This window comes from Diadema antillarum, unplaced genomic scaffold (assembly GCF_040938485.1).
Source record: "Diadema antillarum isolate AM-2024a unplaced genomic scaffold, OU_Dant_1.0 seq00000840_RagTag, whole genome shotgun sequence".
In the NCBI taxonomy this organism is placed as follows: domain Eukaryota; kingdom Metazoa; phylum Echinodermata; class Echinoidea; order Diadematoida; family Diadematidae; genus Diadema; species Diadema antillarum.
Window position 1 is genome coordinate 335,394 of NW_027271716.1, and position 14,920 is coordinate 350,313.

Here is a 14,920-nt window from a genome sequence, read left to right on the forward strand (position 1 = left end):
GTATCAATAAATTTTGAAATCTGCAGCAATTTTGCTTTGCCTGCAATTTCAATGTGTCAATCTACCCCTCCCCCTCCCCCAGGTTTGAAAGCGCTGTGTGGAAGTTTTTAATTTCAGAGGACAGAGTCCAGGACTTAATCATTATGATTGACAATGTGATTTATTTCATAACCACTTTATGCCGTTGGTGATTTGCCAAACTAGTGATGACAGATACAATTATAAGAATCATGCTGAAAATTGCTCTTGATTAGATAATGGATTATTTTCTCTTTGAAAAAAAATTAGAATAAAACAAGCAACCCCTAAATGACAACCCTCTTCCCAAAACAATAATGATGAAGAAATGCTTTGGTAACTTGACTCCAGAGAAAAAAGAAGACCTTGCTAGTTCCCCATCCCCCCACTTCTGCCCTCCCCTTTCCCCCCACTATTGTATGTCTTTTCTGAACTTCAGACGTTTGATATATTTCAACAAGCAAGCATTATGATGTTTTGTGTATTCATTTTTCCAAGCTGCTTTGGCTCTGTATAGTATAGGACCTTTAGAATGTGAAAATATAGGCCTTACAGATTGAGAATGTGGGCTATGATTTGTAGCATGGTTTGAAATTTGAGCCCCTGCCACAAACGAAAGCATTTGACACATTTTCTGTTGATAAGGACTGATCTGATTGAAGCAGAGGTTGAGATTATAGAGTGGTAAAGGTAGTTGTAGAAGTGGAAATACAGTTAATTCACCCTTGCTTTCGGCTGGTGCCAGCAATTCTGTAGAAAGAATCGTTCATTGAAGGAGTTTAGTGAATTAGGCTTCACATATTGGGCAATGTGTGCCATTGTATCTGGTAGCAGATTCAATTCATTGTAAACTGAAAACTGATACTCCCTTTTATCAAAGTGGAAGTGTGAGAGCGATAGTATGTCATTGAAAAAAAAACCCAGACAAGAATAGTTCTGATCATCTACCAGAGAGAGGCAGAAGGAAAGTTAAAGAAGGAAAAATGAGAAAGATGAGAATGAGAAGGAAAGAAGTAGGAGGAGGAGGAGAAGAAGAAGGAGGAGGAGGAGGAGGAGGAGGAGGAGGAGAAGAAGAAGAAGGAGGAGGAGGACGAGGAGGAGGAGGAGGAGGAGGAGGAGGAGGAGGAGGAGGAGGAGGAGAAGAAGAAGAAGAAGAAGAAGGAGGAAGAGAAGAAGAAGAAGAAGAAGAAGAAGGAGAAGAAGAAGAAGAAGAAGAAGAAGAAGAAGAAGAAGAAGAAGAAGAAGAAGAAGAAGTAGAGGAAGAGAAGGAGGATTAGGAGAAGAACAGGTTGTTCAGATGCAAAAAAAAATCTATACCAAAATGGTAAAGCTACACCAAAGTGGTATAGCTATATGATTAATTTATACGTCTGATCGGGGCAGGGGCTAGTGGCGATGTCAGGACTATTATAACAACATGCACAATGCCAAACTGCACATCCATATCACATTTTCCAGAATGGTCAAGATTATGTGTCTGAACGGTCTGCCAGCTATAAGTTTCTTCTCCCAAGCTTGAAACTGGATTCTTTGAAATGCATTTATTACCAAACAGTTATCATTATTTACTTTTTTGTTGTTGTTGTGGGCAGTGCAAAAGATGTTATTTCCATTATCATGTTAGGACTTATCAATAACATGACCTGAAACATTGTTTTAAAAAATACATAAACTGACATCATATTAGTGATATCTTTCAACTTAATGTGGTAATAAGTGTTTCCATCAGCTGTTAAAAGTTCGACACTGAAATCCTTATTCATTTGCATGCGAGACTGATCACACTTCAGGAAATCATGAACATAATCTGTCTCACATCGATATCTTCGCTAGACACCCAATGTTTAACCCTTTGAGGACAGGCTGATTTTTCTACAGCACATATTTCCCATAGACACTTGCCCGAGTATACTCGGGACTTGTCTTCAAAGGGTTAAAAGCCCGACCAGGCCAGTAGCCAGCTCATGTGTTCTGCATAGCCAAGCTGTATATTTAGCAATCCTTCTTCCAGGAGACAATCCTACCAAGGACAAGTGAATATAATGTTCCGTCTTGTCTCTCATGGCTTGGCTTAGTGGAGATTAGCTGGCTCGCTGATGCAGAACTAAGCCATCCTCCATGCATGTCCCATGATATTGATCTTAATAGGATTCAGTTCTTTCAAGGTTTCTTTTTTCTTTTTTTTTTCTCTTTTTTTTTGGGGGGGGGGGGGGGATGTAGGAATGAATTCCTGTGGGAATGTCTCCAGACAACGAGTCATGGTTATGACATTGGTTGACTTGAAAGCAAATTTTAACCCGTTGAGGATGGACTAATTTTGCTACAACACGCATTTCCCATAGACACCTGCCCGAGTATACTCGGGACTCGTCCTCAACGGATTAAGACCAACCCAGCGGTATAATGTGACACAACCAACAGAAGTAATCACATCTGTTGTTCTTTTTTTTTTCAGTGTGGAGAGCCACCTTTCCAATCTTTGTGAAGATATTGGCATTTAAATTGTATTTGTTTTCTTCAGTTTGCAAGGAATTCAATCTGACAGGGTATTTACAGATTTACATGATGCTATAGACATAGACATCAATCAGAAAGCTTTGCTTTGATTCTGTAACAGAATGTACATGTGCATTGTACAAATGTATGCAGTCGGCACCTAACCAGTATTAGTCATGCCGAAGATTGAGTTTTTTTCCCTCGCATGAATAATTGGGGTGGAGCTGTTTTTATTCTGTCAGGTTGTAGCAGGTTGCTTTAGAGCTCCTCTACCAAAATGTTGTGCCGTGTCATGTGTGTGAACCACCAACTGCTGACCTTTTCTCTGTCTTGGACAGATTTCAGACTTGTAGAATACCTCATGTATAATCACGTTTCTCAACTGCATCTCTAATGATGGTTAGAGTTATGGAGTGTTCTTGTTTTGAGATGAGTCTATTTCATCACCTGCTATCAAATTGCAAAGAGCATTTAGTCCTTTCGCGGTCAAACGTGCAACTCTTGAAACTGTTACACAGTCTTGAAGAATGCTTTTAACTTGCTTGTTGGCATCCGTCCATGCAGACAAGTCAATTCCACCTCCTTGGTTCCCTGCAGTGCAGGAGAGGTCAATTCTTTAGATTACAAATATGTACTAGTACCCGGAATTGAACAAGACTCAGTCATTGGTCAAATGTGGCTTGAGAAATGCTGCCTTTTGAAACATATGCCTAGGAGGAAAGTTACGAGGGTATCAAGAAAGTTTTTTTAACTTGCAAGTTACAGTTTATTACCAGATTTGCTTTAAAAATGTTTCTTATAAAAACTCCTTCTTATAAAAACTCCATATAAAAGTGAGTTTAAATCTATCAGTCTGAAAGGGGCTCTGTGTTTTGATGAGGTGCTACCTTTGCCACCTCCAGGGGATGATGTTTTCCTAAGGAGACGGTTACCAATGGCAACAGGCTGTGAAGGGGGGAAGTTGGGGATGAGGGGGGCCCCCTGACAGTTCCCCCGTATGAACAGGAAAGGTGCCCCTGATACCCTCTTCTCCTGTCTCTGGCCCTCCGACAGGTAGGCTGGTTGGTTCACAATCCATCTGGAGTTCCAAAAGCCAAGCATCATATTCCCTACCCAGCAAACAATTCATCCTGTCAGTATTCTGAAATTTGTATTGTTGTTTTTTTTTCCCTCATAGTTTGCAAATATGAATAATATAATTGAATACCCCGATGATTCAGTGATCTTTAGTCTTTTTATTTTTCTTTTTTCGAGCTGTATGAGGAAGTGTGTAGGACCTATTTGTTTTGAATAAGTATGCATTGTTGATTATGTGAACATCCTTGTGCATGTTTTCATGGGTAAATGATAAGTTCTCCATCATGTCTTTTACAAAGAAGTACCATTTTGGCAGTCTACCTAATTCTGATATCCATTATATCCAAAATATTTGGGAACTATGACTTCAGCATAAAGAACACAGTACAAATTTCTTGCAAATTCTGTCTACAAACTGTATGTGCTTTTTCAAAACTAATTTTCGATTGTGTGTCACATGTTTGTTTATGTGTTTGCCAGAAATACTGATTCAGTGACTGCCATTGCATGGGAAGGCATGTTTTTTGGGTTTTTTTTGTTTTTTTTTACCTGTGAGGATTCTGAATACTGATTCGGTTGTAAAGTGACCTGTGGCCTTGTCCAAGATATGTCTATATTTTGGAAAGTAGTGGTCATGTGACTCTTTCACCATCATGTAGAGCATACAAAAGATACCCCACATCAAGAAAAACAAAATCAATTTTGATAAAATTCAGACTTGCTTCCTTTGTCATTGGACGGCAGAGCCCCCCCCCCCCCTCCCCCAACAGGACAGGACGTCACTAGGCGTGTCTTCATCAGCCCGAAGTTCAAACTAGCGGGACATTTTGCGGTCTTAGTAAATAGCCCGATACAGCGAATGTGCATCTTCATCAGCTCGAACAGCCTGCTTCGGGAAATTAGTCCAAAAATTAACGCATGCGCACTTTGCAATATTACTCTGCCTAGCTCGTGGTTCAAATGTGGATTTCCCTGCTCAAAATCTCCTATATCACCGTATGTACGATACTACAATCAGGGAGGTGAGTGGTACAGCAAATTCTCTCCAAAGGGATATTAATAACGCTACTCTTTTGCCCAGTGAGGCATCTTATATGAAGTTAACAAATTGCAATGTTTAAACAAATCAAAAATACACACAATCTGCAAGAATCTTCAGCTAAGGAAGAAGTTTACAAAAAACAGCTAGCATGCACGGCACTGAGTTTTATTAGGGAGGTGAGAGAAATCACCTCCCTGGTTTTAATGATGTCAACAACAGTAGGCCCATATGTGATCCTGGATGAATACACCATGCGTGGAGGTAGCTTGTACATGCGTTTTCTATTGCCAGCTGGCTAACCAGAAGCATGGAGGGATCGAGAAAATGTCGGGCTGATGGAGACGCACCCAAAATAGCGCGCTATTTCACGAATTAGCGCTCTAGTTGACGAACTAGACCAAGATTTGGGGGGAAATTTTCCCGATCAAATAACGCGCTATCTGCGTCTTCACTACACAGATAGCGTGCTATTTTGACATCGGACTAGTTTGGTATCCGCAAGGCGGGCTGATGAAGACACGCCTACTGTGAAATGTGCCCTTGTAGGTTAGTGGAATGTGGCTTCAGTACTGGATACTGTGGTTATGCCAATTGAATAAACACTTATCTGTAAATAAATTTTGTGGATTACATTAATTACTCACACTGCAATGGAGATGGTTAGGCTTCATGCTGGACCCACGCCTTATTTGAGTTTCTCGTTTGTGGGGTCTATCTCTATTAAATCTGTCGCTCCCTCAGACATCTCTACCACATGACATATCAGTGATACTTGTATGCTGTGGCATTCAAAGGGTTAATTGTGAAATTGCTCAAATAGTGTTCTTTTTTTTTGATTGAAATTTTGGCATGATGATAAAAAGGCTTGCACCAGAGGGTTATTGCCCTTAATTAACCCGCCACTGAATCTGCAGAAATATTCTTCACGTTAAAAGGAACTCCTAAGTTTCGTTTGTAATTTCTATCGACAGCTTAATCGATATATCATTTATCATTCTGAGTGAATTTAAATGATTTAATGACATGCCCCATCTCTCCCTCATGTATTTGTGCTATACTTGCTTGATCTCTTTTTCTTTTTGTTTTGTTTTCTTTGTTTTTCCTTTGGCCACAGTTGAAAACAGCTTTCGGTTTGGTTGACAAGGTTGTTGCCAGGACTTGCATTTTGTTTGCATATAATTGTTTCAGGAAAAATAAGGAAGTGGTCTCCAGGCTGAAAATGGATGGTTCGATTTACTCTCAAGGGTTGATTTATTAAACCTCAGTAAAATAGAGACAGAGCTTACAATACTGTGATAACATGGACCATTATTAATGATATCAGTGATGGATACTCCGTATGCTACATGTATAAAAATATCATGCCAAATGCTTGCATCTATTCCATATTGCACGACCTCTTTGGTGGCAATTTGTCGGGGGTCAGTGGGGATTGTCTGTCTTGCAATCCAAACTCTTGAAATTTGTAGGTTTCACTTTATTTTTCTATTTCAAAGATTTAAAAAAAAGGGAGAAAAGTTGCATGATTTTTCACAGTATGCTGCATGAAAGGGGGAAGTTATTTGTAGTTGCAAAATGGTATTGGTACAGTTGAGTAGATTTAGCCTACTTTTTTCTACTCTAATACTTGAATTTGGTGCTGAAATCTGCATGCATATCACTGCTACATATCGTATTTCTACATTTTCTATTCTTCTATATCTATTTGTATCATATTTCTACCTTTTTACATTGTTTTCTGTCAGTGTAGGATGATCTCATCACAAGCCCTGGCTGTGGGTTAAGGGCTAAGGGTTTGGGGCATTGCTAGTGCTCTCTTAAACACCCACTTGCATTGCTAGTAAAATAAAAATTACCACATTCCCCGGTTACTCTGCGTAAGATCTCCATTTCCTGAATCTGCCCCTGACCGCCACGCCAAGTCAGGCAGTTTCACAGGAGCAGGTCAAGTACACTTCACCTTTGACGCCATCAATGCATTTAATTATTAATCAATAGCCCTCAATTTGAGGCCAGCTAGATTTGCTGTGTGGTTTTAGGCAGTGTTGGTACAGTGAATCATGTTATTGGAGATCAATGGCATATGTGTACATGTCCTCAGTTGGTCGTAACCACAGCATGCAAAGGAAGCATTAAAAAACCCCCAAATGTCTACCAACCTTTTCCAAACAGCCACACTGTAATGACTACCAAAAGTAAAAGCTAATAACATGGCTCGTTGATGGCCGACAATTATGTGCCAACCATGCAAGGTACATTGGTTATCCTCTGGCGCCATTGAATTCTGTGGTGTGGCTAAAAACTCTGCTCTCGATATTGACAGGCAGTATGTGGGATGAATGTTTTGATAGCTGCAAGTGGTTCATTGAGCACTATCAAGGAGCATTTCCCTAACATAAAGCGTGTGTAAATTTTGGTAAAATTCCAGGAAAAACAATCTAATTGTATAACTCCAGTGTCCTTGTGTATGTGTGTGTGTGTGTGTGTGTGTGTGTGTGTGTGTGTAAAAAAAGAAGTGTATGAACATGTACGTTGTACAATGTAAAATGTTTAAAAAAAAATGTATGAACATGTACAATCATGTAAAATTTCAAGACATCATGCAAAAGATGCATTATTATTGATGCCAGTATTATGTCAATAGTTTTTGTTTTGCTCTGTTTTGTTCTGTTAAAATTGTTTTGTCTCAATTTCAGTTTTAATTTAGATGTTACATAACTGTTATCTTTTGTTTGGGGAGAAGCCTTGACAGGTCAATGGCCTTTTCTTCTTCTCCCACACTTTGTATTTCATATGGTAACTATTCTGTTTTGTATCAATGTTCATTCTCTTCCCACCTCCCTGCTCACACCGTGCACAGTGTGGAAATACATAAAATGAAATGAAAAAAAGTGGGGGGGGGGGGGACTCTGTGCTAAGAGAGTCTAGAAACAAGTATCATGGAGATTTGCACACACATACACATACATGTACAGCTTGTAGTATGATGGTTCATATGTGTTGCTTTAGTGAAAAATGATTCCGCTGTTAAAGATCCCTTGTACCTGAAGCATGGCATTGTATTCTGCTGAAGTACACTTCCTTGTTTAGCAAGATTTGAATATCTATTCTTAACCCGTTGAGGACGGACTGATTTTGCCACAACACGCATTTCCCATGGACACACATGCCCGAGTATACTCGGGACTAGTCCTCACGGGTTAAGAGTGGTCTTGGATTATCTTCATCACCTACTGAGTAAGTTGAATCAAAACAAAAACCAAAAGCAAAGTTTAAAGTAATCATGGTCAATTATTCAAAACAAATGGTAGTGCATTATCTGAAACTGTGATTGCTCTTGCTTAGCTATCTTGGACCCCGTTTACAGTGACCCCATTTCACTGTAAACGCGCAAAAGGCCAAATGCGGTACCAAAATCGGCCGCGCATTTGGCCAAGCTCTGGAGGTAGTCTCGACCGCGGCTCAGCCACAGCCGAGCCCGGCCTTTTCTCACTGTAAACGCAAACTGGGCCAAATGGGGTACCAAATTGCGACCGGTGTGCTCCCAACAATAGTCGTTTGTTTACAAGCAGAGCACCACTATGACAAAATATTGAAATGTTTGAATTAAAAGCCGGGGCCGAGCCCTCCACTGTAAATGGACAGAATTGCGTGGCCGAGTACTGCAATTGAGACCGGGCTCGGCCGCGGCTCGGCCCGGGCTGCACTGTAAACGGGGTCTTGGTATATTTTTATGTGATAGTATGTGATGTTATAAGTTTCATCAGAATTCCACAGCTATAGAGATTGTCTATAGTTGAAGAAATATGCCCAAAAGCATTGTATCTAAAATTCTTTCAGCAAGACGAAGAATCATATCATATTAAAGAAGTTTGCATCAAGAAACTGTCCTTTCCCTTTAAGATATCTTATAAGCTCTTCAAACACTTTTGCTCATGGAGCTGTTGATAATGAACTTATCAGACAGGGAGTAAAGGTATGCTAGGAATGTCTGGTATGCCATTCCAGACATGTGTGTTTGAATGCGCTATCCTTCTACCGAGTTCATTCACTGACACAACAGAAGCACTGTTGTGTCTGGTAGTCTTCATTCAGACCCAAGTAGAAGTGTATTTGCCGAGCTAAGTATGGCATAATACAAGTTGCTGTAAAACCAGGGAGGTGGAAAGTTTCCACCTCCCTAGTAAAATCAGTGATTTTTGCGTGCATGAAATTTCTAGTGTTTTGCGAGGAGCCTAAATTTGCCAAAGTAGAATGCACGTGAGTGTTTATTTTTTTCTTTTTCTACACAATGCAGTGAATGCCGGTGGCAATTCGCAAACAATTTCATGCTGTGAAAAAGGCCGGCGGCTCCAATTTGCGAAAGTTTCCTGCCGCGAATGTTTCTGTTTTTTATAGTAGGTGTTTCAGTATCATTATTATTTACAATTCTTATCATTATCTGTTAATCATTGATATGATGCTATAGTTGTTACTATGGTCCTTTACAGTTTGATGCGCTGTGGATGATTCATTAAATTTTGCAATAATAACTAGTGCACATCTTATTTGCATGTTTGACAGATTTCATTGGCAGCAGTCTTGATTGCCTGGTTTCATCCATTTGTGAACCAGAGGATAAAACATGCTTACAAAATAGTGTAGGTTTTTCCCTACTATATTCTGAAATCCTCATAACGTAAGGTTCTCATCAGAGCATTTAAACATTGGTGGAATAGGAATTGTGGATACCCGAGTGGGGTAAAGTATTGAGGGGGTATTCTTTTTTTTTCTTCTTTCTTTCTTTTTCAAAAGTCAGGTGCCCTGGCTCCTTGACTGTAATTCTCTGCCATCATGACTGCATGCATACACCCCAGCACCCTGTCTAATAATCTAACACATTCCACAGACATACTACAGAGATATACTGTAAAACGAGGAATTTTTGCGTGCATTTTAATTTCACGAATTTCGCGAGCGCCAAAATTTGCGAAATTAAAATGCACGCGAAAGTTTTTGTCTACACTACATGCATTGAACGCCAGTGGCAATTCGTGAAAATTTCATGCCACGAAAAAGGCTGTCAGCTCCAATTCGCGAAAACTTCATGCCGCGAATTTATCATGTTTTACAGTACTTGGTCAGCGATTGTCACAGTAGTTGGGGGGGGGGCATTCAAGGTTTAATGGGTCTGAAGAATGAGACTACACACTGAGCGATGATGAGTAGGGCTCATCAGAGAAGAACTGAGTGAAAGTTTGATATCTCCATCACCTGTCTCTACAGGGGTAGATGGTAGGATGTGAGAGACTGTTGACCTCTACACAGAGAGGGGAATTACAAAGCCATATTTTCATTTCTTTCCTATTTAGCAATATTTCTGGACAGGCTCATAAGTTTGGTTCAGACTGCATGACATCTTGACCCAGATGAAAACCCTCCCCATCTCTCAAGTCTGTCTGTCTGTTGGTTTAAAGGGATGGATTATAGTATTGCTACCCAGGTCTGAAGTACAAATGTATCATACATCATGTACAGGTACTGGTAAAGCAAACATATGAATTCCTTGATTCAATAATAGATTTTTAAGAGGTTTGAATAGTAATGAAGAAGCTTGACAAGTTATTAAGGTGGAGTGCGTGTGCACATATCTAAGAGTTAAGTGTGTACCGTCTTCAGAGGTGAAGGAACATAGTAAGTGTCCTAATGCCATTTCAAGCGTATCGTTAAGTCATTATTTAAAGCTGGTTGCACACGATGACCATGGCATCATGGTCTCAAGACGGTTACATAACCGACAGCATGGGGAGCGAAGGTTGGATGGTTAGAATCGGAATCACTCTTCATGTGCTGGCTGCTGGGGTACATTAATAAACCATGAAGCGATAAAAGCAGGCCTGCTTGAGTAGAATGGCCTGTCAGTGAATACATGTAAGTGCATTGGAGCATATGTTCATCATTAAAGGCATAATTTACCATTTGCAGATGAATAAAAACCCAGCATTAGTACTTCAAAATAGTTCTGAAATGTGAGTTAGGGATAGATTAGAAACCACTTATGTAAAAATGTGAATTAGTATAATCAGTGTTAAGTAATTGTTAAATATACAAAATGTGAACAATGGTTACAATAAAAATGCTTCCAGACTATTAACCGTCTAACGTTACAGTTTATTGAGAAAAATACAGATATCTCCTTATATTTAAGGCTTTATCACGAAAATCTTATATGATAGGATGTTTTGTGGTACAACAAACCTTTATATGCATTAAATGTAATATCTTGAAAAATTTTTAAATCACTGCTCCCAAAGGTAAAGAGGACCTTTAATAAACCATGAAGCAATGAAGGAGGCCTGCTGGAGTAAAATTGCCTGTCAGCGAATACATCTGAGCGTATGTTTATCATTAATGTTTTATTCCAGTTTAGATTCTTTGGCTGTGTGTATACTTTCACACAAATTAGTGACACAGCTTCAGATGCCCAGCTGGTTACGGTTACTGTATACGCCGAATATTTCGCGAGGTTTTTATTTTCGCGAATTTTGTGAGTCAGGTGCTATTTGCGAAATTAAAGACACGCGAAAATATTGACTCTGATCCCAATGTGGATGAGACGTACGCATGTACATTTCTCCGTTCGGTACACGACTCCACGATCATGAATTTAACCACTCGCAAAATTGACGGGAATTCCCGATTCGCGAAAATTTAGACGTATACAGTATTCTCAAATATATCGGAACTGGACCAGATTTTCTATTCCATGACATCCCTACATCACCAGGTCTTTTAGAGAGCACTGCTAGTGAAGATAACAGGAATGTGACATTGACATTGCAATAGTCATGGTCATGCGGACACCACATCACTAGTGATGGCTATCAGTGAGAGGATAATTCGCTCCCAAGTACGCATAATGTTCACATGCCTGAAATGAATCATCAATGATAAGACTCCCTTAGATAGACATTGTAAACGAGCTACACTTGGTGATAAAAGTCAAAAGTAAAGCTGAATGAATGTAATGACCCCTGTTTCATGCATATATCGAGCATTTGTGAAAAACCTCCCTGATAAAATGTAGCTTGCATTATGCAAGAAGTTTGTGTAATGAAGGAAGTAATTTGATGCAATCAGGGATCAGGCTTTACCACATACTGACTGATAACCGCATTCACATGGCCCACTGACTACGATGCTATAGCACCATGCTACGGTTGCCGGGTTGGTAAGACAGATCTGAGGGTGGCAACGTGGCCGTTTTGACTAAGCGAGGATAACAATAAAAAAATTAAGATTAAAAAAAAAAATATGGTTGAAAATAAAAGAAATATGTATATTATGATAGAATTTGAATTTGTTAAGAAATATTGATAATTGATTTATAGGGAAATATAGATATTATATAGTCTGGCAAAAATAGTCAAAATTATGACTGATTGCCATTAAACCTAAAACAACAACAACAACAACGTGTACATTGTATGCGCGAAAAAAAAAAAAATTGGTGAGCCGTGCCAGAAGCTAAATACATGTAGGTAATAGTTTGTTCATGTGGTCTCAAATTTAAGAATCATAGACCCATTCGGCTCCACTCGATCAAAGTTAGTCAGCTTCATGTTGACTTGAAGTTTATCCAACTCTCAAGTTTTAAGCCCTTCAGACCCACAACCTCAGAAATGCCATTTACACTAGGTATGAACAGGTTGCCAATGGTAGCGCCTGAGTTAAAATACTGAGCTCCCGGAGACGCCACTGCCTGTGGCCTTCCTGTCAGTGAACCACAATGCAAGGGTACATGTCGGTAGTGTGATTTGATTTTACAGTGTTATGTAATGTTGTGTAACATTCAGTGTGTATTGAGGATGAACGTTTTGCAGCACTTGGCCTAAAACCGTTAAGGAGCCTTTAGCACATTTTACTGTGTGTCATCTAACGATGCTGCCAAAATTAAGTAAGTCTGAAAAGTACAAATTAATGGAAAAAATGCACAACTTTTTCCATTTTGCTCTGATAAGCTAATGGCTTGACTCTTACTAGTGGTTTGACTCTCATTGAGGGCTTTTGACTCTTCCTGGTGGCTTGACTCGCAGTGATGGTTTGACTGGGGATTGACCAGACCAAATGTGCATGACCACTTAATTCATTTACCGGTACCTTCTTTCCATGCATGCCAGAACTATTCTCATTTTAACAGTAAGATGCTGTCTATGATGAATCACTGTTCAATGATGATAATGATGATGATGATGATGATTCAATTACCGGTACCTTCTTTCCATGTATGCTAGAACTAATCTCAGTGTAACAGTAAGATGCTGTCTAGGATGAATTTCTGTGTAATGATGATAATGATGATGATTATAATAATAATGATGATAATGATAATGATAACAATAATAATAATAATAATAATAATAATAATAATAATAATAGTGACAATAATAATAATAATGATGATAATAATAATAATAATAATAAAAATAATAATAATAATGACAATAACAATGATGATAATGATAATAGTAATGATATGATAACAATAATTATAATATCAATAATGATAATAATTATAAAATGATAAATAATAGTAGAGATAGATCAGCTCATGGCAGGGAATTTCCCTTCTCAACCGCCTTCTTTGCTTTGACAGGTGCCTGACACATTGACACATCATGTGTAAATTGGGGGGGTTGTAAGGCTTTGTGCTCCGTTTCTTACTTTTCAACACGTGTGACCTCTAATATTGTTTGTGTCTGAGCATTTGTCCAAGCAGGGAATATGTTAAGAGGGCATGGTATCAAAATTGTTGGGGGTGGGGGGTGGGGGGGGGGGGGAGTTAGGAGAGAAAGGAATGATGTTAAGTTCACCAGTAGACAACTTTGCCATGTCAACACTCATACTGCCCATGCAGTCAAATCCAACTTTACAAGGGAATCTGGCTAGTCCCCTGGAGGAAATCCAGATTTAAGGTTGTTAGTCATCTTCAAAAGAAAAACAAGTCAGGATCAGCTGGAAATTAGTGCAAGTTGTCCTGTCCAACCTGGTTCTTCTCGAGTCCTTAAAGTGACTGGCTGGCTAAGCAGCCAGGGCCAAATATCTTCCACGAGGAAGCTCTAGGCAAAGACCTTTTAACCCATTGTAAACGAGTCCTGAAAATACTCAGGCAGGTGTCTACATGGGGAAATGCATGTTATAGCAAAATCAGTCTGTCCTCAATGGGTTACAGGCATAATTTACCATTTGCAGATAAAACAAAAGCCCATCATTAATGCTTCAAAATAGTTCTAACATGTGAGTTAGGGATAGAGACAACCAATGTAAAAATTTGAACCAGTATAATCAATGTAAAGTATTGTTAAATATACAAAATGTTAACAATAGTTACAGTATCATAAAAATGTTTCCAGACTAAAGTGTCTACGGTTATGGTCTAATGAGAAAAATAGTGATATCTCCTTATCAATTGTGATATCTTGAACATTTCTAATATCACTGCTCCCGAAGGTAAACGGGACCTTTAAAGTGACTGGCCGGCTAAGCAGGACCACACAACAGGGCCAAATTTCTTCCACATCGAAGCTCTAGGCAAACACCTTTTAACCCATTGAAGACGAGTCGAGTCCCGAGAATACTTGGGCAGGTGTCAGTGGGAAACGCATGTTATAGCAAAATCAGTCCATCCTCAACGGGTTAAAGTATAGTATAACCAGGACCTGAAAACCATAACACCTTCTTTGCTATGTCAGGTTTCTCACTGTGTGAGGGTAGGGCCTACGTACAAACAAAACTTATAAGAGTGGGGACATACAAAATCACCTTGTTACAAGAGGGTTTTGTTATATTGACCTCTTTATTTAACAAGGTTCCACTGCTCAATAAAACTTGTAATACTTGGTTGGGAAGTATGCCATGCTATGAGATCAACTTGACAATGGAGTTGTGTTTCAATGTATACGGAGCTATGTTTAGATTTAAAGGCATTGTTTATCATTGGGAGCAGTGATTTAAAAATGTTTGAGTTATCACATTGATTCAGATGTGTAGAAGTTGTATGACAAAACATCCTACCATATAAATATTTTGCAATAGGGCCTAAAATATAAGGTGATATCACTATTTTCTGAATAAACCATAACTGTAGACAGTCTATTTTAGAAACAGTTTTATTATATTGTAGTCATTTTGTATATTTAACAATAATTAACATGGTTATTTCTATCTCTAACTCACATTTTTAAACTATTTTGAAGCACTAAAGCTGAGTTTTGTTTCATCTGCCAAAGGTGAATAATGCCTTTTAAA